Below are 25,725 nucleotides of genomic sequence, written 5' to 3'. Positions count from 1 at the left end.
AATAGTTCTATACACCATTACACTGCATAAGTCCCTTAAATTATAAAAATGATGTCCTTTTAAAGCTGAGCATTGAGAAAGACCATGCAACTTAGTAATCTCTTGAACTAATATGATTTAGTCTGGGCATTGAGTTTGTATTTTGAGCTAAGAAATACAGGTTTCTAAAAATCAACAGATCTACAAACATGTATCAGGGTTCTTGTATGTTTTTGTTTTTTGTCACCACAGATGGTGCAGTTCACCTCATTGGAACTTTGATTTAAATCTCTGAAAATGATACAGTTAATATTGAATTCAGGCACTCATTTGCATCACACAAAAATGAGACTATTTTTAACGATAGATATAAAGTTTCTTCTCAAATAAAAAGTGAAAATGAGAAACTAACAATTACAAGCAGAAATAGCATCGGTAGCAATTGAGTAATCTATTCTTACGTGCCAGAAATGTCTCCTTACCTTCTGCCTTGTATCCATAGACTGAGATAGCAAATGGTGAAATTTCTTGTTATATTGTATCAAAATAGCACTGAAAACAGAACTTGAGATGTTCTGGTCAGAAAAAAAATTATATTCTACAGCCCTCAAAACTAGACACTTTACAAAGGCAATCTTTGCCGAGGGAAGCCTACAGTTTTAATACAAGATGATGTGAGCAGATGTGTAAAACCCTTCTATATTATGTAAACCTACTACATTCCTCTTTGGCTACCACCTTGCGGCACAGTTACATTTGCCTTTTTCTTGATTTTAATGTGAACTTAATGAACCACTATTTCTTCTCCTCCTCTTCTCATTTCTATTCCAGCACCGATCCCTTAGTTGTATTGCCACAACTGTTTGTACAGACATGCTGTGAGGAAGCTTAAGGAGCCAATCCACATTAAAAGAAACACTATTAAATATATTTGCATTTGTGTTTTATATTTATATTTTTAATCCAAACTTCTGAGCATTTCTCAGGTCAGCCCCACAGCCATTTTTGCCAGCCCAACTAAGAGAATGGTACACCACGTGTGACAAAGGGTAAGCTATAGAGAAGGGTTGGGAAAGGAAAAAATCTTAAGCCAGTTTTGCCTCTAGGCTGTCTGGAAATGAAAACCCTGGTGTTGATTTTCATCTCAGATCGGTACAGGACATTACATTTTTTGTTGTTGTTGTTGGTTATTGGTTATTTTACCAAGATTTTACATATCCACAGAGCATAGAAAACCTTTTGAAAACTTATGGTTCCAAATAAGTTCTGGGGAAAAATACTAATATAGGGAATTAAGGTCTTTTATTAAACATTAAAATAGAATTATTTCAACTACAAGCCTATGCCAAGGTTAGAAATAGAAGCCTGAAACAAAAAGGGAACCATTGCGCTTTTTTGTAAAATAAAAACTGAATGAAGACAAGATTTCTTGCAAGTAATATGAAATAAATTAAACATTTCTGAACATTGTGGGAAATTTTTAAAAAGTTATTACTCATGCAGGGTTTTTCCTTTTATAGGTGTTATATCTGTTCATATATAGCCTTCAGCAACATAACAGCTATACCTAAATAAGTTAGCACACGTCTATAGAAGTTCATATGTAGAACCCTCTATAAAATGACAATAAATAGTGATGTTATGTCACTTGGATTGCCCAGCATTCAGAGATTTGGTGTCTGAATCCTTTCAAACCACTTCAGAATGCTGTTGAGCACACAAACATTTTTGAGTATCCTGCATTTCAGCCTTTGGGTTTGTCGTGGTTTAACCTGGCAGCAGCCAAATACCACGCAACCGCTCGCTCACCCCTCCCGCCGGGTGGGATGGGGGAGAGAATCAGAAGGGTAAAAGTGAAAAACTCGTGGGTTGAGATAAAGACAGTTTAATAGGGAAAGCAAAAGCCGCGCACGCAAGCAAAGCAAAACAAGGAATTCATTCACCACTTCCCATCGGCAGGCAGGTGTTCAGCCATCGCCAGGAAAGCAGGGCTCCATCACGCATAACGGTTACTTGGGAAGACAAACGCCATCACTCCGAACGCCCCCCCCTCCTTCTTCTTCACCCAGCCTTATATGCTGAGCATGACGTCATATGGTATGGAATAGCCTATTGGCCAGCTGGGCCAGCCGTCCTGGCCACACTCCCTCCCAGCCCCCTGCACATCTGGCAGGGCATGGGAAGATGAAAAGTCCTTGACTAGCGTAAACAATACCTAGCAACAACCAAAACATCAGCGTGTCATCAACATTATTCTCACACTACATCCAAAACACAGCACTATACCAGTTAATAGGAAGAAAATCAACTCCATCCCAGCCAAAACCAGGACAGGGTTAATAGCTGATTTTTGTCCTCAGTTCATCCGAAAGTTTGTAGTCCACATCCAAAATGATAGAGGTTTGGAGATCGACACTGATAATTTATTTTCCTTGGCTCTCTGTGAGTCTGTCATTCTGTAGGATACTATCTTTCCCCATAAGCCAAGCTTAGTCAGATATCTGCGTACACTATAGAGACTTTCACATCAATAAGTTAAGCTCCTGCTTTCCATCTGAGAAAAAGAGCCACTTTAAAGCACAGCTGTAAATCCATTACTTTAAACTGCATAGGCTCTGGAGCTGACAAGCGTGCCCCTCCATGGATAGCATGCAGTATATCAACATGGAGTACTCCGGACAGATAGAAGTCCTACTCCTGAGAGACTCCAGTCACGCTCTGTGCATCACACAACAAGCAGCAGGGTTCAGGTGAACAGCATTTCAGTGTGCTCTGCCCCACTTCATCATCTGTGTGTGCAAAAGCACTTTGCTGACTTAGCCACAGAGACCACTGAGTTGTCCTAACTTCTGTGTTTATATTCCTCCCTCACTAAACCAAATTTTCCTAGATATTCAGGGGGCAGAGGAGGAATGCACTGCCAAATGCCTTGTCCACAACAACAACTTCGTATATAACATCAGAAACTATGGATAAGCATATCCAGTAACCAATTTACCAATGGCTAAAATACAATGCTTCTCTCCCTTTTCTAGGTAAGATGTCAAATTCTACAGTGTAAAATGTAGATGTTATGAGTGGGTAAATAACATAGAAATGGTAAGGTGATAGGAGGATGAAAGCTAATATTTTAATAACATCTTTATCTACATCTTTTTCCTTTTCTTTTTCTTTTCTTTTTTTACTTTCTTCAGCAGCTTTGCTGCTGTTTTTCACAATTTCTTGTTTTGCTTCACATTGTTGAACATCTGAATAGAAGAGGTATCTGGTTTGATGGCCTAATTGGCTACATTCTAATTCCACTTGATTCCTGGTATTTGTTTATACAGTAACATTAAATATACTCTCTAATCATTTGGAGTCTTGTTCATGGGTACTTGCCAAGACATTGACCCAGTAGTCCAAATATTGACTGCAGAAATAGTGACATTATATGTTGCATTTTCAATTGGAGTGCTCCACACTCACAATTTAGACCTCAGCTACAAGAAGACAAAATACAAAGCACAACATAACACCCCTCCAAGTATATAAACATATTATCCTTAAAAATATATACTGAAGATTATTATCAAAAATCATAGATGTTACTAAGGAAATAGATGTTAAATTTTCAAGAAAAATGATTTGTTAATTTTTGATGGAAGTCCTGGACAGACCAATTTGCTGAGCTTGACTGCAAGGAAAATTTCTATTTAAAGTCTGTTTGCTTCAAAACTAAAACAGGGTCTTTGAGGTCCTGCCTGTAAGGTCCATGAAATCTACCTTATTATTACTGGATTGTTGCTTCCTGGTAAGGGAGTTTCAGAACTACAGTGATTAGTTGGGACTTGAGAATTCTGGGTTCAATTTTCAGCCATTTCACAGGCTTCATATGTGTCGTGGTTTAACCTGGCAGGCAGCCAAATACCACGCAGCCGCTCACTCACTCCCCCCACCCCCAGCAGGACGGGGAGAGAATCGGAAGGGTAAGAGTGAGAAAAACTCGTGGGTTGAGATAAAGACAGTTTAATAGAACAGGGAAAAAGAAGGGAAAATAATAATGATAATGATAATGATAAAATATACAAAATGAGTGATGCACAATGCAATTGCTCACCACCTGCGCTGACCGATAACCAAGTAGCGATCGGTACTTCCTGGATCACGCCTACCGTTCATATACTGAGCATGACGTCACATGGTATGGAATACCCCATTAGCCAGCTGGGCTGGCTGTCCTGATTATGTTCCCTCCCATCTTGTGTACCTAGCTCAGTCAGTAGGCACGGGAGCTGTCCTTGGACTAGGAGGGCACTTAGCAACAATTGAAAACATCAGTGTGTTATCAACATTCTTCTCATACTAAATCCAAAACACAGCACTAGGAAGAAATTTAACCCTATCCCAGCCGAAACCAGGACAGTATCCACCCCTTATTCCATACCATTTACGTCGTGCTTAGGTCTCACATCTTTTTTAATACATTTCAATTAACCACCACTATCTTTCTTTATATATACACACATATATATATATGCACGCACAGATATCATTCCCTCGGTCTATGGACTATCCCTCTAAAATGTCCACTGAGTTCATTTAGTCCATGACTTTGGGCTCCATCTGTTATAACAGTCTTTCAGGGCTGGAGAGATGGTGTGCGGTGTTGGGCCGTTGCATCCTGAAGCCAGTTCTCATTTCGGTACTGCTGCGCTCGTCCAGTTCTATCATCATTGCACTTCGCTCGGTTTCATTGGAGTTAGTTCATTCTTCATTAATCTGGGTGATTTACACTGCTATACCACTGCTATATCATAGAAATAATGACATACAATATCATGTAACAGTTGACATCAAAATTCAGTTCATTGGCTATTTTCACCCAAAATCAAATCCCCTTGAGGTACACACCGGACCTCCCCATCCTTTCGCATCACCCACCAAGTGCACCCAGGTCCTTGAGCAAAAGCAATCCCACGGATGGGTTTTCCCTTGCCAGAGGCAGGAGTAACCCAGACTGTCTTCCCCACCATATTTCTCATATGCACGACAGGGACTTTATCTCCATCTACAGTACGTAAGAGTCTTGATTGGGCAGGGCCAGCTCGATTGGCAGATCCCCTGGTATTGACTAACCAGGTGGCCTTTGCTAAATGTGTGTCCCAATGTTTGAATGTCCCACCACCCATTGCTCTCAGCGTAGTTTTTAGCAGTCCATTGTATCGTTCGATTTTCCCGGAGGCTGGTACATGGTAGGGGATGTGATAGACCCACTCAATGCCATGCTCTTTGGCCCAGGTGTCTATGAGGGTGTTTCAGAAATGAGTCCCGTTGTCTGACTCAATTCTTTCTGGGGTGCCATGTCGCCACAGGACTTGCTTTTCAAGGCCCAGGATGGTGTTCCGGGCAGTGGCATGGGGCACAGGGTATGTTTCTAGCCAGCCGGTGGTTGCTTCCACCATGGTGAGCACATAGCGCTTACTGTGTCGGGTTTGTGGGAGTGTGATATAATCAATCTGCCAGGCCTCCCCATATTTGTATTTCAACCATCGTTCTCCATACCAAAGAGGCTTTACTCGCTTGGCTTGTTTGATTGCAGCGCACGTTTCACACTCATGGTTAACCTGTGCAATAGCGTCCATGGTTAAGTCCACCGCTCGATCACGAGCCCATCTATATGTTGCATCTCTTCCTTGATGGCCTGAGGCATCATGGGCCCACCGAGCTATAAATAATTCACCCTTATGTTGCCAGTCCAAATCCACCTCAGCCACTTCAATCTTAGCAGCCTGGTCCACTTGCTCGTTATTTTGATGTTCCTCAGTAGCCCGACTCTTGGGTACGTGAGCATCTACATGACGTACTTTTACAGTCAGGTTCTCTACTCGGGCAGCAATATCTTGCCACAACGCAGCAGCCCAGATGGGTTTACCTCTGCGCTGCCAGTTGTTCTGCTTCCACTGCTGCAACCACCCCCACAGGGCATTTGCCACCATCCATGAGTCAGTATAGAGATAAAGTACTGGCCATTTTTCTCGTTCGGCAATGTCCAAGGCCAGCTGGATGGCTTTCACCTCTGCAAACTGACTCAATTCACCTTCTCCTTCAGCAGTTTCTGCAACTTGGCGTATAGGACTCCATACAGCAGCTTTCCACCTCCGATGTTTTCCCACAAGGCGACAGGACCCATCAGTGAACAGGGCATATTGCTTCTCGTTTTCTGGTAGTTTATTATACAGTGGGGCTTCTTCAGCACGTATCACCTCCTCCTCTGTGGATATGTCAAAATCTTTGCCTTCTGGCCAGTTCGTGATCACCTCCAAGATTCCTGGGCGACTGGGGTTTCCTATTTGGGCCCGTTGTGTGATCAGTGCGACCCACTTACTCCACGTAGCATCGGTTGCATGATGTGTAGAGGGGACCCTCCCTTTGAACATCCAGCCCAGCACCGGCAGTCGGGGTGCCAGGCGGAGCTGTGCTTCAGTACCAACCACTTCCGAAGCAGCTTGAACCCCTTCATATGCTGCCAATATCTCCTTCTCAGTTGGAGTGTAGCGGGCCTCGGATCCTCTGTATCCCCGACTCCAGAACCCTAAGGGTCGACCTCGAGTCTCCCCTGGTGCTTTCTGCCAGAGGCTCCAGGTAGGACCATTCTCCCCGGCTGCGGTGTAGAGCACATTCTTTACATCTTGTCCTGCCCGGACTGGCCCAAGGGCTACTGCATGAACTATCTCCTGTTTAATTTGTTCAAAGGCTTGTCGTTGCTCAGGGCCCCATTTGAAATCGTTCTTCTTCCTGGTCACTTGATAGAGGGGGCTTACGATCTGACTGTAATTTGGAATATGCATTCTCCAAAAACCCACAACGCCTAAGAAAGCTTGCGTTTCCTTTTTGTTAGTTGGTAGAGACATGGCTGTTATTTTATTGATCACATCTGTTGGGATCTGACGACGTCCATCTTGCCATTTTATTCCTAAAAACTGGATCTCCTGTGCAGGTCCCTTGACCTTACTTTGTTTTATGGCAAAACCAGATTTCAGAAGGATTTGAATTATTTTCTTCCCTTTCTCAAAAACTTCTTCTGCTGTGTTGCCCCATACGATGATGTCGTCAATGTACTGCAGGTGTTCTGGAGCCTCACCCTGTTCCAGTGCGGTGTGGATCAGTCCATGGCAAATGGTAGGGCTGTGTTTCCACCCCTGGGGCAGTCGGTTCCAGGTGTACTGGACGCCCCTCCAAGTGAAAGCAAACTGTGGCCTGCACTCTGCCGCCAAAGGGATGGAGAAGAAGGCATTAGCAATGTCAATTGTGGCGTACCACTTGGCTGCCTTCGACTCCAGTTCGTATTGAAGTTCTAGCATGTCCGGCACGGCAGCACTCAGTGGCGGCGTGACTTCGTTCAGGCCACGGTAGTCTACTGTTAGCCTCCACTCTCCATTAGACTTTCGCACTGGCCATATGGGACTGTTGAAGGGTGAGCGAGTCTTGCTGATCACTCCTTGGCTCTCCAGTCGACGAATCAGCTCATGGATGGGGATCAGGGAGTCTCGGTTGGTGCGGTATTGCCGCCGGTGCACTGTTGTGGTAGCGATTGGTACCTGTTGTTCTTCAACCCTCAGCAACCCCACAACAGAAGGATCCTGTGAGAGACCGGGCAAGGTGGACAGCTGTTTAATTTCCTCCGTCTCCAGGGCAGCTATACCAAAAGCCCACCAGTACCCTTTTGGGTCCTTGAAATACCCTCTCCTGAGGTAGTCTATGCCAAGGATGCACGGAGCCTCTGGGCCAGTCACAATGGGGTGCTTCTGCCACTCATTCCCGGTCAGGCTCACTTCGGCCTCCAATACAGTTAACTCTTGGGATCCCCCTGTCACTCCAGAAATACAAATGGGTTCTGCCCCTTTATGGTTTGATGGCATCAGGGTGCACTGTGCACCGGTGTCTACGAGAGCCTTATACTCCTGTGGCTCTGATGTGCCAGGCCATCGAATCCACACAGTCCAGTAAACCCGGTTGTCCCTTTCCTCCACCTGGCCGGAGGCAGGGCTCCTCTAGTTCTGGTCATAGTATCCATCTCTCACTTCTTGCAAACGTGAGTCAAGAATTTCTTCATTGCAATTACAACCCAAAGTAAGATCAGCCCTTCTACTCTGCCTGGGGAACTGTTCACTGGAAACTGGACCGTCGTGAGACAGGTTTTTCCTGACAACTGGAGCAGCATTTTTCCTGGGAGAACCCCCTTGTGTGATTGTTTTTCCTTGCAACTCACGTACACGTGCCTCTAGGACGAAGGTAGGTTTTCCATCCCACTGCCTCATGTCCTCTCCATGGTCACGCAGGTAAAACCACAGGGTGCCCCGTGGTGTGTACTTTCTATATCCTCTCTCTTGAGGAGAAAAACGCTGACTCCTAATGGCTGAGATACTGGTCCGCACAGGTGGAGAATAAGACATATCCTCTTTGAGTTGTTGGACCTCCCGGGACAGTTTCTCCACAGCCGAGACAAGGGAGGAGGAGATAGTTTCTTCAAAATCCCGAAGTCTGCTAACCACCTCATCCACCGTTGGTGCTTCTTCCTCTTTCCAGCACAGTACTGCCAACGAACTGGCATACGATGCTGGTGCGCTCCGTACCAACTTCCGCCACATGGGTCCCGTGTACTGGACGTCATCTGGATCTTTGGGTGTTCGGGGGTCATCCAGGTCACTATAAACCACCTCCAGCACACCTAGTTCTCTCAGGTACTGGATACCTCTCTCCATAGTGGTCCATTTGCCTAGGCGATATATAACATCTTCCTTGAAGGGATATCTTTCCTTCACGCCTGACAGCAGTCGCCTCCAGAGGCTGAGGACCTGTGTCCCTTTTCCAATTGCTTTGTCAATACCTGCTTCCCTAGCAAGGGATCCCAGCTGTTTGGCCTCCTTCCCCTCTAATTCCAGGCTACTGGCCCCATTATCCCAGCATCGGAGCAGCCAGGTAACAATATGCTCGCCTGGACGACGGCCGAAATCTTTCCGCATATCTTGCAACTCATTCAGGGATAAGGATCGGGTGGTTTCCGTCTCGTTTATGAGTTCTTCCTCTTCCTCCTCCCCTCCTCGTGATGGCCCTGGTTTTCCATCATCCTTTTCTACACGACCTGACTTCCGCTTCAAAGATTTCTTCTTCTGTACAGGGGCGACGGATACCAGCGATGGTTGGTCCTCTGGTTCAGCTGTAGTACCCGTCGCGAGGGTTTGGGTAGCTGCAGTGCCTGTCGCGGGAGTTGGAGTAACTGTAGTGACTGTTGCCGGGGTCTGAGTAGCCATAGTGGTTGTTGTGGGGGTTGAAGTAGCCACGGTGCCTGTCACAGGGGTTTGAGTAGCCACAGTGGTTGTCGTGCGGGTTGAAGGAGCTACAGTGCCTGTCGTGGGGGTTTGAGTAGTCACTGTATCTGTTGCTGGGGTTGATCTCTGGACAGTATTCCTGAAGAGTTGTTTAACTCTAAACAAGGCCTGAACCACATTCAGAAGACATAGCAATATGATCATGCTTGTTTGAACATCCCAAGGATATTCAAAATTCTCAGGGAATATTGTAGACGTCTTCCTGAAGAGGATAGAAGAAAAAGGAGTTTCTGAAGATATGGAGGGGAAGGTGAACAAGTGGGAGAAAGTGTCCCATCTTGTCTCCCCCCTAAATTCCTCCTCTGAGGTGAAGACGTAAGAAGTGTAATTATTAATAGTTTCCAAAAGATAGCTCCCAAAGAACAGGAATGATGGCAGTGCTGAGTACAGGCTCGTGACCAATAATTTTATCATAACATAAAGCCAGGTCACACAGTATAGCAAAGCAATGACCTTAATCCATTTCCCAGAGATGACCAACCCCACATAAAAACTGATAATCAGCAGTATAGACAGCCAGTAAGGTGCTATATACCACAACTGCAAGAACAGATCCAAAAACTCTGAGAGCAAATAAATCAACATTGTGAACATCGAGTACTAAACTGATATAATGAATGCTTATAACAAATTTATTTTAACCCGTTCGGGTCAGATGTGTCGTTATCTCAACCCTTCGAGCCCCACGTTGGGCGCCAAAAAGGACTGTCGTGGTTTAACCTGGCAGGCAGCCAAATACCACGCAGCCGCTCACTCACTCCCCCCACCCCCAGCGGGACGGGGAGAGAATTGGAAGGGTAAGAGTGAGAAAAACTCGTGGGTTGAGATAAAGACAGTTTAATAGAACAGGGAAAAAGAAGGGAAAATAATAATGATAATGATAATGATAAAATATACAAAATGAGTGATGCACAATGCAATTGCTCACCACCCGCGCTGACCGATAACCAAGTAGCGATCGGTACTTCCTGGATCACGCCTACCGTTCATATACTGAGCATGACGTCACATGGTATGGAATACCCCATTAGCCAGCTGGGCTGGCTGTCCTGATTATGTTCCCTCCCATCTTGTGTACCTAGCTCAGTCAGTAGGCACGGGAGCTGTCCTTGGACTAGGAGGGCACTTAGCAACAACTGAAAACATCAGTGTGTTATCAACATTCTTCTCATACTAAATCCAAAACACAGCACTAGGAAGAAATTTAACCCTATCCCAGCCGAAACCAGGACAATATGTCTACTCCAATTTATGCACGTCTTCCTTCTCCTCATCTAACTTTAAAGTTAGAAGATTTATCTGAATTTTCTATATAGATTCCCGTAATGATGGGCATATACCATCCTAATATTGTAGGAATTGCCCTCTGGAAGTGCTTCTCTTCCTTTCTGTAATAAAGAAGTTTAGAAAGATTGATTTTGTAACTTAGACACCTAAGCTGAAGACCCAAATTTAGGCAATATGAGTACATTCCTCAAAATATATTATTTACTGAGGAAACCTAGATTCTAATCTCAGCAAAGCATCCAAATTTCTTAAATCTAAAACTAGCTGAGAAGAGTACAAATCATATCTTTGTGGCCTACTTTTCAATTTGTAAATGCTTTTCTTCCAGCTATGTCTATTTTTCCTATTTAGCATTATTATTTACACATATCATATATATGAATATTATTTATATGTGTATTCCTTGTGTTTGTATTATTTATACTATTGGTAATTGTTTGTATTATTTTTTGCTCAACACCATCTGTCTGTCAGCATCCATCTGCTGTCTCTTGTTTTAGGCCTAGATTGCAAGCATGATTCATCTTTTTTTTTTCTTGACCCATTACAAGTTACTCTTGGGTACTACAGTGCCTAGGAAGCCTAGTTTTGCACACCGCCCCAGTGCAAAAGGTGGTCTACAAAGAAAGAATAAAACAATAATCCATGCTCCAATAAGGTGGGATAACAAGTAAATACAGACAGACAGATGGCAGAGTACAAGAAGGCAATGAGACAAAGTTAGTCAGCATGATAGACATTGTATTACAACAATAGCCTTCTCATTTTCCATATCCTTTGCAGACATCATGTGAAGAAAAATTGTATTACAGGAAACTTCTCTCAGTGAGGGGCACGTCTCAACTCTAGAAAAAAGGTGCTTACTCAAAAATTCAGTGAGTTGGGGAGTGAACTTGAGTTAAGAGACGGGAGTAAGAACATTATAGAAAATGGAAAAGGTCATGGAAAGCTTCTAAAATTGAAAGAAGTAACTTAATTTGATGCCATAAAGGAGCGCTAAGAAAATAATACAAAGCTGAGCAGGGAGATGACCAAAGCAATGAGATAGGAAAATTGTATTTGCAGCAAAATTTCAGATGGCTGTGAGTAGGGCAAACCAACAGGGACTGCAGTCAGAGAGCTGGAAGGTACAGGAGACAAAGGTAACTGGAAATGCTTTGGACAATTAACTATGTTCTTAATACACAGAACAAACTGCAATTGCTGAAATAGCAGACACATGCAAGCAGTAAGCAAGATAAGCTTCTTGAAAATCTACATTATTGGTCATATTTAAGCATTGTTAATAGAAGACAATAATTATTTATAAATAATTCTGCTCTAAATGCAGGATTTTGTTGCAGAAGGACATGGTGAGATACACAGCCCGTGCGCATCCCCAGCAGCCTGGTGACCATGTCTTGATTCTAATTCTTTCATGGGCAGACCAGACGAAAGTGTCAGTCTGAATTTCTCAGATTATTTTAGCTGTCCCAGTGTCTTCGGTAATTTATAACATTTTCCATCACTGCCATGCATTATTTAAATCTGTGAATCATTTTGAGATAAAGACAGAAACTGAGTAAGAGGTTGGACAGAGACTTTGTAAAAAATACAGCTTCACTGTACTTACCTGACATGTCTGCTCTTCCTCCCTACAATTTTTTATGATAGAGAACATACGAGAATTGTTTCTGTAGGTCATAGATTCACTTATTCATGGATTCCTTGTTCACATTCATTTTGGTCCCTGAATAACTGCATCTGCAAAGGACAGAGTTCAGAGTAAGTTTACAATACTTACGTGTAGAAATGTTCATTAAACAAAAATGAATGGCTATCCTCACCACATTCCAACTAGCATCTCATAATCCTGAAAACATTTTTTTTAAAACTGAAATTTATACTTGTTCCTAATGAAAAACGTAGCTAAGTGTACCCTAAAGGGATTGGACTGAGGAATATATGTTGATTTGTATCTATCGTGCACAATAAAGTAAGATCCCATACATGTTTAAAATCAGAAGACACAAGTTTAGGGACTTGACTATGTTGAATCAATCTTCAGGACAAGGTACCTCTGAGCTATATCACAGAATCACAGAAGCGTTGAAGTTGGAAGGGACCTCAGAATGTCATCTCATCAACCCCTCTGCTCAAGCAGGGCCACCTAGAGCTGGTTGCCCAGGACCATGTCCAGACAGCTTTTGAATATCTCCAAGGATGGAGACTAAACAACTTCCTTGGGAAATCTGTGTGCCAGTGCTCAGTCACTGTCACAGTGAAAAAGTGTTTCCTGATGTTCAGATGGAACCTCCTGTGTTTCAGTTTGGGCCCATTGCCTCTGGTCCTGTCACTGGGCACTACTGAAAAGAGCCTGGTGCCGTTCTCTTTGCACCCTCCTTTCAGGTATTTATGTACGTTAATAAGATTCCCAATAAGCCTTCTCCTCTCTAGGCTAAACAGTCCCAGTTCTCTCAGCCTTTCCTCACAGGAGAGATGCTACAGTCCCTTAATCACCTTTATGGCCCTTCGCTGGATTGTCTTCACTATGTCCATGTCTCTCTTGTACTGAGCAGCCCAAAGCTGGACACAAAACTCCAAGTGTGGCCTCACCAGTGCTGAATAGAGGGGAAGGATCACCTCCTCGACATCCTGGCATCACTCCTGATGCAGCCCAGGATACCATTAGTCTTCTGCATGTCAAAGGCACATTCTTGGCTCATGTTCAAGTTGGTGTCCAGCAGGACCCCCAGGTCCTTTTCTGCCAAGCTGCTTTCCAGCTGGGTGGCCCCCAGCATGTACTGGTGTGTGGGGTTGCTCGTCTCCAGTGCAGCACTTTGCACTTCCCCTTGGTGAACCACATGAGGTTCCTGTCAGCCCATTTCTACAGCCTGTCAAGGTCTCTCTGGATGGCAGCGCGACCCTCTGCCATATCAGCCACTCTACCCAGTCTGATGCCATCTGCAAACTGGCTGGAGGGTACACGCTGCACCATCATCCAGATCATTAAGGAAGATGTTGAACAAGGTTGGACTCAGTATTGACCTCTGGGGTACACTGCTAGTTACTGGTCTCCAGCTAGACTTTGGACTGCTGATCAACACAGTCTGGGCCCGGCCATTCAGCCAGTTTTCAATCCACCTCACTGTCTGTTCGTCCAGCCCATACATCAACAGCTTCTCTATGAGAATCTTATGGGAGACAGTGTCAAAGGTCTTCCTGAAATTCAGGTAGACAATATCCACTGCTCTCCACTTGTCTACCAGGACAGTCATTTCTTTGTAGAGTTTTATCAAGTTGGCCATGCATGACTTCCCCTTGATGAAGCCATGCTGACTAATCCTGATGATTTTCTCGTTGTTTGTGTGCCTGGAAATGCTTTCCAGGATTAGCTGCTCCATCACCTCCCCAGGGATCAAGGTAACCAGCCTGTCTGGGTCCTCCTTCTTGCCCTTCTTGAAGACAGGAGTGATGTTTGCTTTCCTTCAGTTCTCGGGAACTTCTCCCAGTTGACACAATCCACCAAAGATTGTCAAGGGTTGCCTTGCAATGACATCTGCCAGCTCCCTCAGCGCTCATGGGTTCATCCCATCAGGACCCATGGATTTATGGATATCCAGTTGGCTTAGGTATTCCCTGACTGGATCCTCTTGCACCAAGGGTACATCTTCCTTGCTCCAGCCTTTCCCCCCGGTCTCTGGGACGTGAGATTCCTGAAGGCCAATCTGGCTAGTAAAGACTGAGGCAAAGGCAGCATTCAGTACCTCAGTCTTTTCCATGTCCTGTGTAACCAGGTCCCCCATCTCATTGAGCAATGGGCCCACATTTTCCCTAGTCTTTCTTTTGTCACCTATGTACTTGTAGAAGTCCTTCTTGTTGCCTTTGACATCCTTGGAGTGAGTCTACTCCATTTGGGCTTTAGCTTTCCTGACTTCATTCCTGGGTGCTCGGACAATGTTTCTGTATTCACTCCAGGTTACTCGTCCTTGCCTCCACCCTCTGTATGTTCCCTTTTTCTGTTTGAGTTTGGCCAGGAGCAACTTGTTCATCCACGCAGGCCTCCTGACACTTTTGCCTGACTTCTTATTCATTGGGATCGAGCGCCCATGATCATGGAGATGGTGACTATTTACCAGCATTCTTGGGTCCTTCTTCCTTCCAGGGCTTTATCCCATGGGACTCTTCCAAGCAGATCTTTGAAGAGGCCAAAGTCTGCCCTTTTGAAGTCCAGGGTTGTGAGCTTGCTTTTGACCCTCCGCCCACAGGATCCTGAACTCCACCAATTCATGGTCACTGCAGCCAAGGGTGCCTTTGATCTTCATATCCCTAATTAGCCCCTCCTTGTCGGTCAGTATAAAGTCCAGCAGAGCACCTCTCCCTGTTGGCTCCTCCGTCACTTGGTGGAGGAAGTCATCACCAAGGAGCTCCAGGAACCTCCTAGATTGTTTATGTCCTGCTGTGTTGTCCCTCCAGCAGATATCAGGGTGGTTGAAGTCCCCCGTGAGGACCAGGGCTGGTGAACGCGAGGCTGTTTCTATCTTTCTGTAGAGGGCCTCATCCACTTGTTCTTCCTGGTTGGGTGGCCTATAGCAGACACCCACTGTAACGTCACCTTTGTCTGTCCTCTCTTTGGTCGCAACCCATAAAGTCTAAGTTGGCTGCTCCTCCATCACTAGGCAGAGCTCCATGTACTCCAGCTGCTCTCTCAAATAAAGGGCACCTCCCCTCTACATCTTCCCTTCCTGTCCTTCCTGAAGAGCCCATATCCCACCACTGCAACACTCCAGTCATGGGAGCCATCCCACCGCGTCTCCATGATCCCAACAAGATCGTAGCCCTGCAGCTGCACACAAGTCAGCATGTTTATTCCCATTACTGTGTACCTGAGTGTACAGGCACTTCAAAGAGGCACCTCAGCATGTTGAGTTCCTGGAGAGGCTTTGGGGGATTTCTCCATAATGGTGCCTTGCAGGCACTTCTCAGTCTTGGTTTAAGGCCCTCCTTATGAGATCAGCCATCCCATTGGCAAAAATAGCTTTGCCGCGCTTAGTGAGGTGGATCACACCTGTCCCTCACAAATGCTGATCTGCAAACAGGGTCCCATGGTCATGGAAGCCAAACCCTGTCACCAACAGCAGTTCTGCAGCCAATTACTGACTTGTCCTATTAGTGCCATTCTCCTCACAGCCTTTCCCCTCACGGGCAGGACTGAGGAGAACACCACCTGGGCCCACATGCCCTTGATTACCATCCCCAGAGCTCTGTAGTGACTTTTGATACCGCCCAGGTTTCCCCTGGCAGTATCATTTGTGCCCACATGGAATAAGAGCAGGGTGTGGAGCAGTCAGTAGACGAGGTGAGTTTTTGCAATCCCTCCACAATATCCTGGATCCTGGTCCCTGGCGAGCAGCAAATCTCTCCAGATGATCCGTTGGGTTGACAGATGGGTGCCTCCATCCCCCGCAGCAGGGAGTCACCCTTTCTGATGACTTGCCACTTCTTCCTAGTAGTCTTACATAGTTTGGGGTTAGGTGGACCAGGTTCTTTGCTTGTAGGCACATCTGGCTCCTTTTCAACTTTGAGGATGGTGACCTTATTCTGCAGTTGTAAGCAGTTAGGTGGGGCAGGAGCCTTCCTCTTTGTGCCACAAGTCGCCAGCTTCCATCCTTCCTCTTTTCTAGAATTTTCACTTACATTGATGGTGGGGGTAGACACTGCCTGCTTCTATTCTACAGATGGAGTGTGAGGCTTTTCAAGCTGCTAAGTCTCAGAAGATATATCCTATCTATTTCCCTTTCATCCTCTCTGAAGCTCATTTCTTCCCTTAGCTCCTCGACTTGTGGCACAGCTCCTCCATGATGGCGTACCTGCTGCAGGCCAGAGATGCATCTCTCTTGGCCTTCGAGACAGGCCCCAGGCACTCCCTCCAGCCTGGGACTTGTAAGGCTGCATCTGCTGTCCGAGGCTCAATCTGTTTTGAAGTCTTTATCCTTGCAGGGACAGCTGCTCCAACATTACTGCGGAAATTGCCCTGTGTCATGTTACCACCATGTATGACCCTATTACAGCAGCACAATTTCACTTGAGGTCCCCTTCGACACCCCCTTCTTCGCACACTTCTTCGCAAACTGCAGCGGAGGATCGTGCCGGGGGACCCTTCCTGAAGCCGCAAAACCGCGGCAAAAACCACGAAGGCAAAAGCGCAGGGAGCGAGAGGGTGCCCCAGCCCCCCTCCCCCGAGCCGGAGGAGCGAGCTCCTGACGAGCGGCAGCTCTGACTCAGCGCGGGTGGGGACAGGAGGGACGGCGGCCAAACCCCCTCAGGTACAAGAGTAGCCCCAGGGAGCGCGAGCGACCCGGAGCGCGGCGACCAACAGGGCGTGGCACGTCAGAAGGGCGTGGCGCGGCAGTTTGCGCGGCAGTTGGCACAGGGCAGGGCGCAGCCCCCCTCCAGGCTCCAGAGGCGAGCTCAATTCGTGGTCGTCGCCCTCCCAGAAGAGGACCTGGCCATGGTATCCACTCGGCAGAAAGCCATCGCCAGAAGAAACGTGGCGACCCAGACGGAGCCCCCACGCAAACACACATCTGTCCAGGTCTCCGTCTGCAGCCAGTGCCTGAGCCTGTCCCTTGTACAGGAGGGCAGCAGAGACAACGCCTGTGTACGCTGTGACCAGGTGGATGATTTGCTCAGCCTGGTAGCAGAGCTGAAGGAGGAAGTGGAGAGGTTAAGGAGTATCAGGGAGTGTGAGAGGGAGATAGATTGGTGGAGCCGCACCCTACCGTCCCTGAGGCAAGGGCAGCACATGGAGGCTCCACAAGAAGCGGAGGATCCACTGCCCTCTTGCCACCAGGCAGAAGGAGGGGACCCAGGCGACGGAGGGGAGTGGACACAGGTCCCTGCTCGAGGTGCCAGGTGAACCCCTGCCCGGCCTCCCTCACCTCAACCTTCCCAGTTGCCCGTACACAGCAGATATGGGGCTCTGGAACTTGAGGGCCAGACAAACGAGGACGCAGATGAAGGCCCATCCAGGGGGTTGCCCGAGGCGAGGCAGTCAGCCCCACGCATTACGACTGCCTCCGCTAAGAAAAAAAGGAGGGTAATTGTCCTAGGTGATTCCCTTCTGAGGGGGACGGAGAGCCCAATTTGCCGGCCAGACCCATCCCATGGGGAAGTCAGCTGCCTCCCTGGGGCCCAGGTGAAGGACATTACTAGGAAGGTCCCTGGTCTGGTACAGGCCTCCGATTACTGCCCGCTACTGCTTATACAGGCTGGCAGTGAGGAGGTTGCAGAGAGAAGTCCCGAAGGGATCAAAAGGGACTTCAGGGCGCTGGGGCGACTGGTGGAAGGATCGGGAGCACAGGTAGTGTTTTCCTCGATCCCTTTAGTGGCAGGGAAGAATACTGAAGGGAACAGGAAAACTCATCGGATCAACACGTGGCTTAGGGGCTGGTGCCATTGGCAGAATTTTGGCTTCTTTGACCACGGGGAGGTTTAAACGACACCGGGCCTGCTGGCGATGGATGAAGTTCAGCTGTCTCACAGAGGGAAAAGGATTCTTGCGTATGAGTTGGTGGGGCTCATCGAGAGGGCTTTAAACTAGATTCGAAGGAGGAAGGGGATAAAACCAGGCTCACTAGAGAAGAGCCTAGGGACAGCACGCCAATGTCGGGGGAGAAATCGGCAGCCCAGCTCGAGTTCATCTACACCAATGCACGCAGCATGGGCGGCAAACAGGAGGAGCTGGAAACCATTGTGCAGCGGGGTAGCTATGACTTAGTTGCCATCGCGGAAACATGGTGGGATGAGTCTCATGATTGGAGTGCTGCAATGGATGGCTATGAGCTCTTCAGAAGGGACAGGCGAAGAAGGAGAGGCAGTGGAGTAGCCCTGTATGTTAGGGAGTGCTTTGACTGTCTAGAGCTCAATGGTAGTGATGACGAGGTCGAGTGCTTGTGGGTAAGGATGAGGGGGAAGGCCAACAAGGCAGATATCCTGCTGGGAGTCTGTTATAGACCACCTAACCAGGATGAGGAGGCAGACAAAATATTCTACCAGAGGCTGGCAGAAGTCTCCCAGTCGCTAGCCCTTGTTCTCGTGGCGGACTTCAACTTTCTGGACGTCTGCTGGAAATACCACATGGCAGAGAGGAAACAGTCGAGGAGATTCCTGGAGTGTGTGGAAGATAACTTCCTGACGCAGCTGGTAAGTGAGCCTGCTAGGGGAGATGCCTCGCTTGACCTGCTGTTCACGAACAGAGAAGGGCTGGTGGGAGATGTGGTGGTCGGAGGCCGGCTTGGGCTTAGTGACCATGAAATGGTAGAATACTCGATACTTGGTGAAGTAAGGAGGGGGGCCAGCAAAACTGCTCCATGGACTTCTGGAGGGGCGGACTTTGGCCTGCTCAGGACACTGGTCGAGAGGGTCCCTTGGGAGACAGTCCTGAAGGGCAAAGGGGTCCAGGAAGGCTGGATGTTCTTCAAGAAGGAAGTCTTAAAGGCGGAGGAGCGGGCTGTCCCCATGTGCCGCAAGAAGAACGGGCGGGGAAGGCGACCAGCCTGGCTGAACGGGGAGCTCTGGCTGGGACTCAGGAAAAAAAGGAGAGTTTATCACCTTTGGAAGAAGGGGCAGACAACTCAAGAAGAATACAGGGATCTCGTTAGGTTGTGCAGAGAGGACATTAGAAAGGCAAAAGCCCAGCTAGAACTCAACCTGGCCACTGTCGTGAGAGACAACAAAAAATGCTTTTACAAGTATATTAATGACAAAAAGAGAGCCAAGGAGAATCTCCATCCTCTATTGGATGCGGGGGGGAACGTTGCCACCAAGGATGAGGAAAAGGCTGAGGTACTTAATGTCTTCTTTGCCACAGTCTTTAGTAGTCAGAGCAGTTATCCTCAGGTTACTCAGCCCCCTGAGCTGGAAGACAAGGACGACAAGCAGGATAAACCCCCCATAATCCAAGAGGAAGAAGTTAACGACCTGCTATGCCACCTGGGCGTTCACAAGTCTATGGGGCCGGATGGGATTCACCCGAGGGTCCTGAGGGAGCTGGCGGAGGAGCTTGCCAAGCCACTCTCCATCATTTACCAGCAGTCCTGGTTAACGGGGGAGCTCCCGGATGACTGGAGGCTCGCCAATGTGACGCCCATCTACAAGAAGGGGCGGAAGGAGGATCTGGGAAACTACAGGCCTGTCAGCCTGACCTCGGTGCCGGGGAAGATCATGGAGCGGTTTGTTTTGAGGGCGCTCACAAGCCATGTGCGGGACAACCAGGGGATCAGGCCCAGCCAGCACGGCTACATGGAAGGCAGGACCTGCTTGACCAACCTGATCTCCTTCTATGAGCAGGTGACCCGCCTAGTGGATGAGGGAAAGGCAGTGGATGTGGTCTACCTGGACTTCAGTAAAGCCTTTGACACTGTCTCCCACGGCATTCTCCTAGAGAAGCTGGCGGTTCACGGCTTAGACAGGTACACTCTTCGCTGAGTAAAAAACTGGCTGGATGGCAGAGCCCAGAGAGTTGTGGTGAACGGAGTTAAATCCAGTTGGCGGCCGGTCACGAGCGGTGTTCCCCAGGGCTCAGTACTAGGGCCGATCCTGTTCAATATCTTTATCAATGATCTGGATGAGGGGATCAAGTGCTCCCTCAGTAAGTTTGCAGATGGCACCAAGCTGGGCGGGTAGGAAGGCTCTGCAGAGGGACCTGGACAGGCTGGATCGATGGGCTGAGGCCAGTTGTATGAGGTTCAACAAGGCCAAGTGCCGGGTCCTGCACTTCGGCCACAACAACCCCAGGCAACGCTACAGGCTTGGGGAAGAGTAGCTGGAAAGCTGCCCAGAGGAAAAGGACCTGGGAGTGCTGGTTGACAGCCAGCTGAACATGAGCCAGCAGTGTGCCCAGGTGGCCAAGAAGGCCAACGGCATCCTGGTCTGTATCAGAAATAGTGTGGTCAGCAGGAGTAGGGAGGTGATCGTGCCCCTGTACTCAGCACTGGTGAGGCTGCACCTCGAATACTGTGTTCAGTTTTGGGCCCCTCACTACAAGAAGGACATGGAGGTGCTGGAGCGTGTCCAGAGAAGGGCAACGAAGCTGGTGAAGGGCCTGGAGCACAAGTCTTATGAGGAGCGGCTGAGGGAACTGGGATTGTTTAGTCTGGAGAAGAGGAGACTGAGGGGAGACCTCATTGCGCTCTACAACTACCTGAAAGGAGGTTGTAGCAAGGTGGGTGTTGGTCTTTTCTCCCACGTAACTAGCGATAGGATGAGAGGAAATGGCCTCAAGTTGCTCCAAGGGAGATTTAGATTGGACATTAGGAGAAATGTCTTTACTGAAAGAGTGGTCAGGCCTTGGAACTGGCTGCCCAGGGAAGTGGTTGAGTCCCCATCCTTAGAAGTATTTAAAAGACGTGTAGATGAGGTGCTTAGGGACATGGTTTAGTGGGCATGGTGTGTTCGGTTGACGGTTGGACTCGATGATCTTAGAGTTCTTTTCCGACCTTAATGATTCTATGATTCTATGATTCTATGATCTCTTGGCTGCCTCTTCTAGCTGCGCTTATAGCACATTAAACCTGTGTATTCCAACTTTGAGGGAATCAAGGGATACAGTTGCTCCAAGAGTAACTCAGAATATAATTTTATATTCTTGGAAACATTAAAGAAACCCTTGCTGCTTAGCTTCACATAGGTCTCTTCCTGTTTCCATTATTAGACCTTGTAAAAGGAAAGAGTCCCTTCTTCATGACTGTATGTCTGAAAGTCCACTGAGGAGGTGCTCAATTACTTTGGTGCTTAGAACATGGATAAGAGTGAGTTTTCACACCTATACATCATTAAGTTAGCAGGAAAAGTGAAAATTCCTTCATTCCAGTCTTTTTTTAAGCCTATTTAAAGAAATGCACAAAGGAAAACCTCAAATAGAAATTTTGTTAAGTTGGAATTAAAGTAGAGGATACTCAAAAAAAGGCTAATAAAAGGGACAGTAAAGGACAGTAAGAGAGGATACTAAGGATAGTAAAACAAATGCAAATTAAGGCAAAATAAAATGTCTTAAGAAACTGAGTTATCATAAAACCTACAAGAAAGCTAAATATCTGGAAAGTTAAACAGACTTGTCACCCAAACTAAGTTATCCTTGCTTCTGTAGATTTATGACTCTCTCACCTTCTTTACTGCCAAATACAATGTAAAGCATGCTCACTGAAAAACACAGATTGTATGAATTGTTAATTCGTTTTTAAATCAAGGGATATTTTTCTCTATATAGCTAATAAAGCATACGGATAGGTTTCTTCAGTTGAAGTGGAAGGAAACCCATGAATTCTTCAATGCTACCTCAAAATATGATATCTTCCAGATCTTTTTCTTCCAACAGAATATTAATCATGCAGATGATCTCCAGCTTCAATCCTGAAGGCCTGGCAGTGTGGCATTTGTAAAACTTTGGTGTGGACCATTGGGGTCCCTCTGACTTCCTTCAGCCCTCTCTGTTTGGAGCATGCTGATGGGGAGGGCTTTCCCTGTGTTACAGAGCCTGACAGCTGTCATCATCATCATCATGAATCCCATCGTTTCCTCCACTGCTCAGAAGACCAGTTCTCTGGATGATTTACACAGCTGTTGCCAAGAAGGGAAATTAAGAAGACAGAAAGGCTTTTGGAGACATGGCTGTGGAGACACAGGCTTCATCCTCCTGAGCAAGGGCATTGCCATTCTTCCTCACCTCGCTCCCACCAAAGGCTGTAACAGAAGAGATGTTCTGAAACATTGCATCAGATTTGTTACCCTTTTTTACTTTTAATTTTCCTTCTATTTTCTTCACTTTTTTTTTCCATAAAATGCCTACTACTGACATTATCTACCTTCCTTTACTGTTTTAATGAGAATCTGTGCTCCTCTGAGGGGCAAATGGGAGGTTCAGATTTCCCCAGATGGACAACTGTGTGGTGGTTTTTGTCTTGACACCACATAGGATCCAGAAAGTCCACACATGGAAACGGTTATAATATAGGCTCTACAGGAGATTTACACCTTTCTGGACTGGCAACTGAAGGACAATCAGGTTAATTTGAAACAACTCAAATGGCACTAGATGCCCGTGTTCAGATAACTGAATTAAGCTCTAAAGTAGGAGAGAATTCAGCTGTAGCTGTAGGTTCTTACTGGTTCTTACATGTGATGCAGGTAGGTTTCCTAAATTCTCATTACGATTCATCAAGAGAAAGGGATTCACCTTGAACATAAAGTGAGGCCACTATCTGTATCTGTTGCCACTGGGCATCATAAGTTGAGCTCCTACTTCTGGTGAGATGAACATGCATCTCAGCTCTCAGTTTCATCCCACTTAATTTTAAGAACCTATTTAACTCACCTGCACACCAGAAAAGTAAAAGATAGGGATGAGGCATACACGATTAGAAGTATGGGAAAGCGGTAACGTAGAAAAACAGTGGTTAGGTAGCCTTGTGTATTGCCAAATAGGTGCAATTTGTTACCCTAAGGTAAGGGCTTACAATTAGAGGGATAAATCTGGGCCATTATTGTGAACCTGGATACTGACTGGCATTACAACTACAGTTGCAATTGGTTCAGCTTCCACTTCTGCTTTTACAAAGTAATCTAACAAACCTTGTGATTCACTGGGGAACTAGTTGGGCTACCTTCGTGACATGAAATTACGTGACACGGAGTCTTATGGCCATTCTCATGTGGGATTTACTATAGCACAGAACCTCATTGCTGTAGGAGATTAACTTAATTGCTGTCATGAAATGCCTTTATCACACCGGGTGTGATATAATTGATGTCTTCCTGTTGAATACAGAGTAATGATTGTTGCAATATATTATCTAACACTTATCAAATCTGAACAAACTGATCTTGTAATTTTATTTCCTATTGTTTTACTGGTAAGAACAGCATGAAATCTGCAGTTTCCTTCAGGTGCAGAAACTGAAAGAAGACAGTGTGAAGGTAAAAACTAGAGTTCAGTTGTGGTACATGGTGGGAGCTGAAATCTAAAGCAACAGAGATTAAGAATCACTGGTAGCTTGTAGGGAGAAATTATGTGATTAGTGGGACAAAACCCTTAATAATCCATTTTATTTGTTCTTTCCTCCACTAACGGGACATTTTCTGGCATGTGGATGCATACTAAAAGCACACCTGTACTAATTTAAATAAAAATAAGGAATGTACTTGTGTGTGTGTATGTGTGTGCATGCACATGTGTGCATACTTGCTTATATTTTATATACAAATGTAATAATATAACATATAATTACATCTAAATGCATTATTTATATATTTATAAATGTATGTACTTAAATTTATGTTATAAGCATATGTGTATTTGTGTGTTATATAATGGAAAGATACGATGTCTCTTGGCTATGTATTTATAATATATGAAGTTTAGTTTGATAGTACTGACGGATCTCAGCATGGCCTTATTGGACTATGGACTACATAAAATAAAAGTAGTAGAACCCCTCTTGAAAGGCTTATGATCTCAATAGTCAAGGCAGATAAAGAAAAATGGTAGCAAGCTAATAAGAATTTTTAAAGGAAAAAAAAAGGAATAGTGTATGGTGTGTCCTTATTTACTTTTCACACAGCAACCTCACCGCCCACTCTCCTTTGTCTTGCTGCCTCACCAAGTCTGCTGCACAGCCTTGATTTATGACAAGTTGTCTCCTGTTTTATTACTGTCCATGAAGAAACACTGCCTCTCTTTGAACACAGGGTGCTCTAAAAAAGTCAAAAATAAGCAACTTACTATATTTGCCCTACACTAAGTTCCCAGCCCTTTCTACTCCCTAACAGTGGGAGAATTTCTCTTGGGCCCCTTACAGGACTCTTATATACAACTGCAGTTTTTTATACCTATGTGCTTGGTCACAGAGTATTATTATTCTGCACAAATGGTAAGCCTACAAACCACATGATCGCAGTATGTTTTGCTATAAAATAGATTTATTAAATAAAGACTATCCTCTTCTTTTCATTACTAGACATTTAGCCTGTGAAGCAGTCCTTGAAGGGGAAGAGAAAACATATGACAACTAGTAATTTGCAAGAGCTGGATCTGCTTCAGTGAACAATAGCATTACCTGAGATAGTCTCGAAGTCCAATAGTGAGCTCATAGGTCAGACAATACCAGACCTCCTTCAAATAAGAGAATGGCTTCTCTCAGGCACTTTGTATTTCTGTAAAAGTCTGTGTGTCATCTTGCTCAAATAAGTAGGGAAAAGGCAGGAAATATAGAGAATGAGAAACCTGTGGAAAAATACAATAAAAGGAAAAGAAATCATTTAAATCTCTCTGGACCTAACTAATTATGAAGAGAAAAAGACTGATGTCTCCAGTTTAAGTAAATCATTAGTAATTTTCTGCACTAAGAGAAATAGCTGAGTTCACAGAGTTGTGATAAAGATTTAAGATCATAAGTGCCTAAGTGCAATGTAAGATATAGTGGGAAACACTCTTAAAAGGCAAATGCAGTGACAAAAACTCCCTATTGCATTTAATAGATAATAAATGGGATTCCTCCAAGCTAACCTTTCACCTGTAGATTTCAGGGAAATGGCAAGGATTTTTTTCAGAAGACTTGTGTAGGGAGGGATAAGAACTAGAAGAATGATAGTTTAAATTATTCTGCAAGGTATGACATGGATATAATGAAATACTGTAGAGGGTTCTAACTTCACCATGCAGATATTTTGTGTATGTAACACAAAAGGTCAAGGTCCTTTAACATTATAACTAGGAAAAGATGAAGCAGACAGACTTGACATGTGGCTCTTATAATGAAAATGCAGCTGGTATACCTTTATTATTTCCAGATTCCTTTATTAATAAAGTAAGTACACTTAGTAGAAGCATGATGATAAGAAATGCACTGTCATTGTTAATAAATCAATCAGAGAGAAAATGTAAATAGCGCTAAATGGAATTATGTGTCCCCCTACAAAGACAGGTAGGTTGAAACCTACCCAGTTACTATCACACTTGAAACATGTCCTGTAAACATCTGAAAGCTAACATGAGTACTCCTGCAAACCAATTCTTCTAAAAATAAAATATTTACTGAAAATGAATTTCAAA

The sequence above is a fragment of the Calonectris borealis genome, chromosome 1 (assembly GCF_964195595.1).
Source record: "Calonectris borealis chromosome 1, bCalBor7.hap1.2, whole genome shotgun sequence".
In the NCBI taxonomy this organism is placed as follows: Eukaryota; Metazoa; Chordata; class Aves; order Procellariiformes; family Procellariidae; genus Calonectris; species Calonectris borealis.
Note: the sequence above shows the minus strand (reverse complement) of the source record.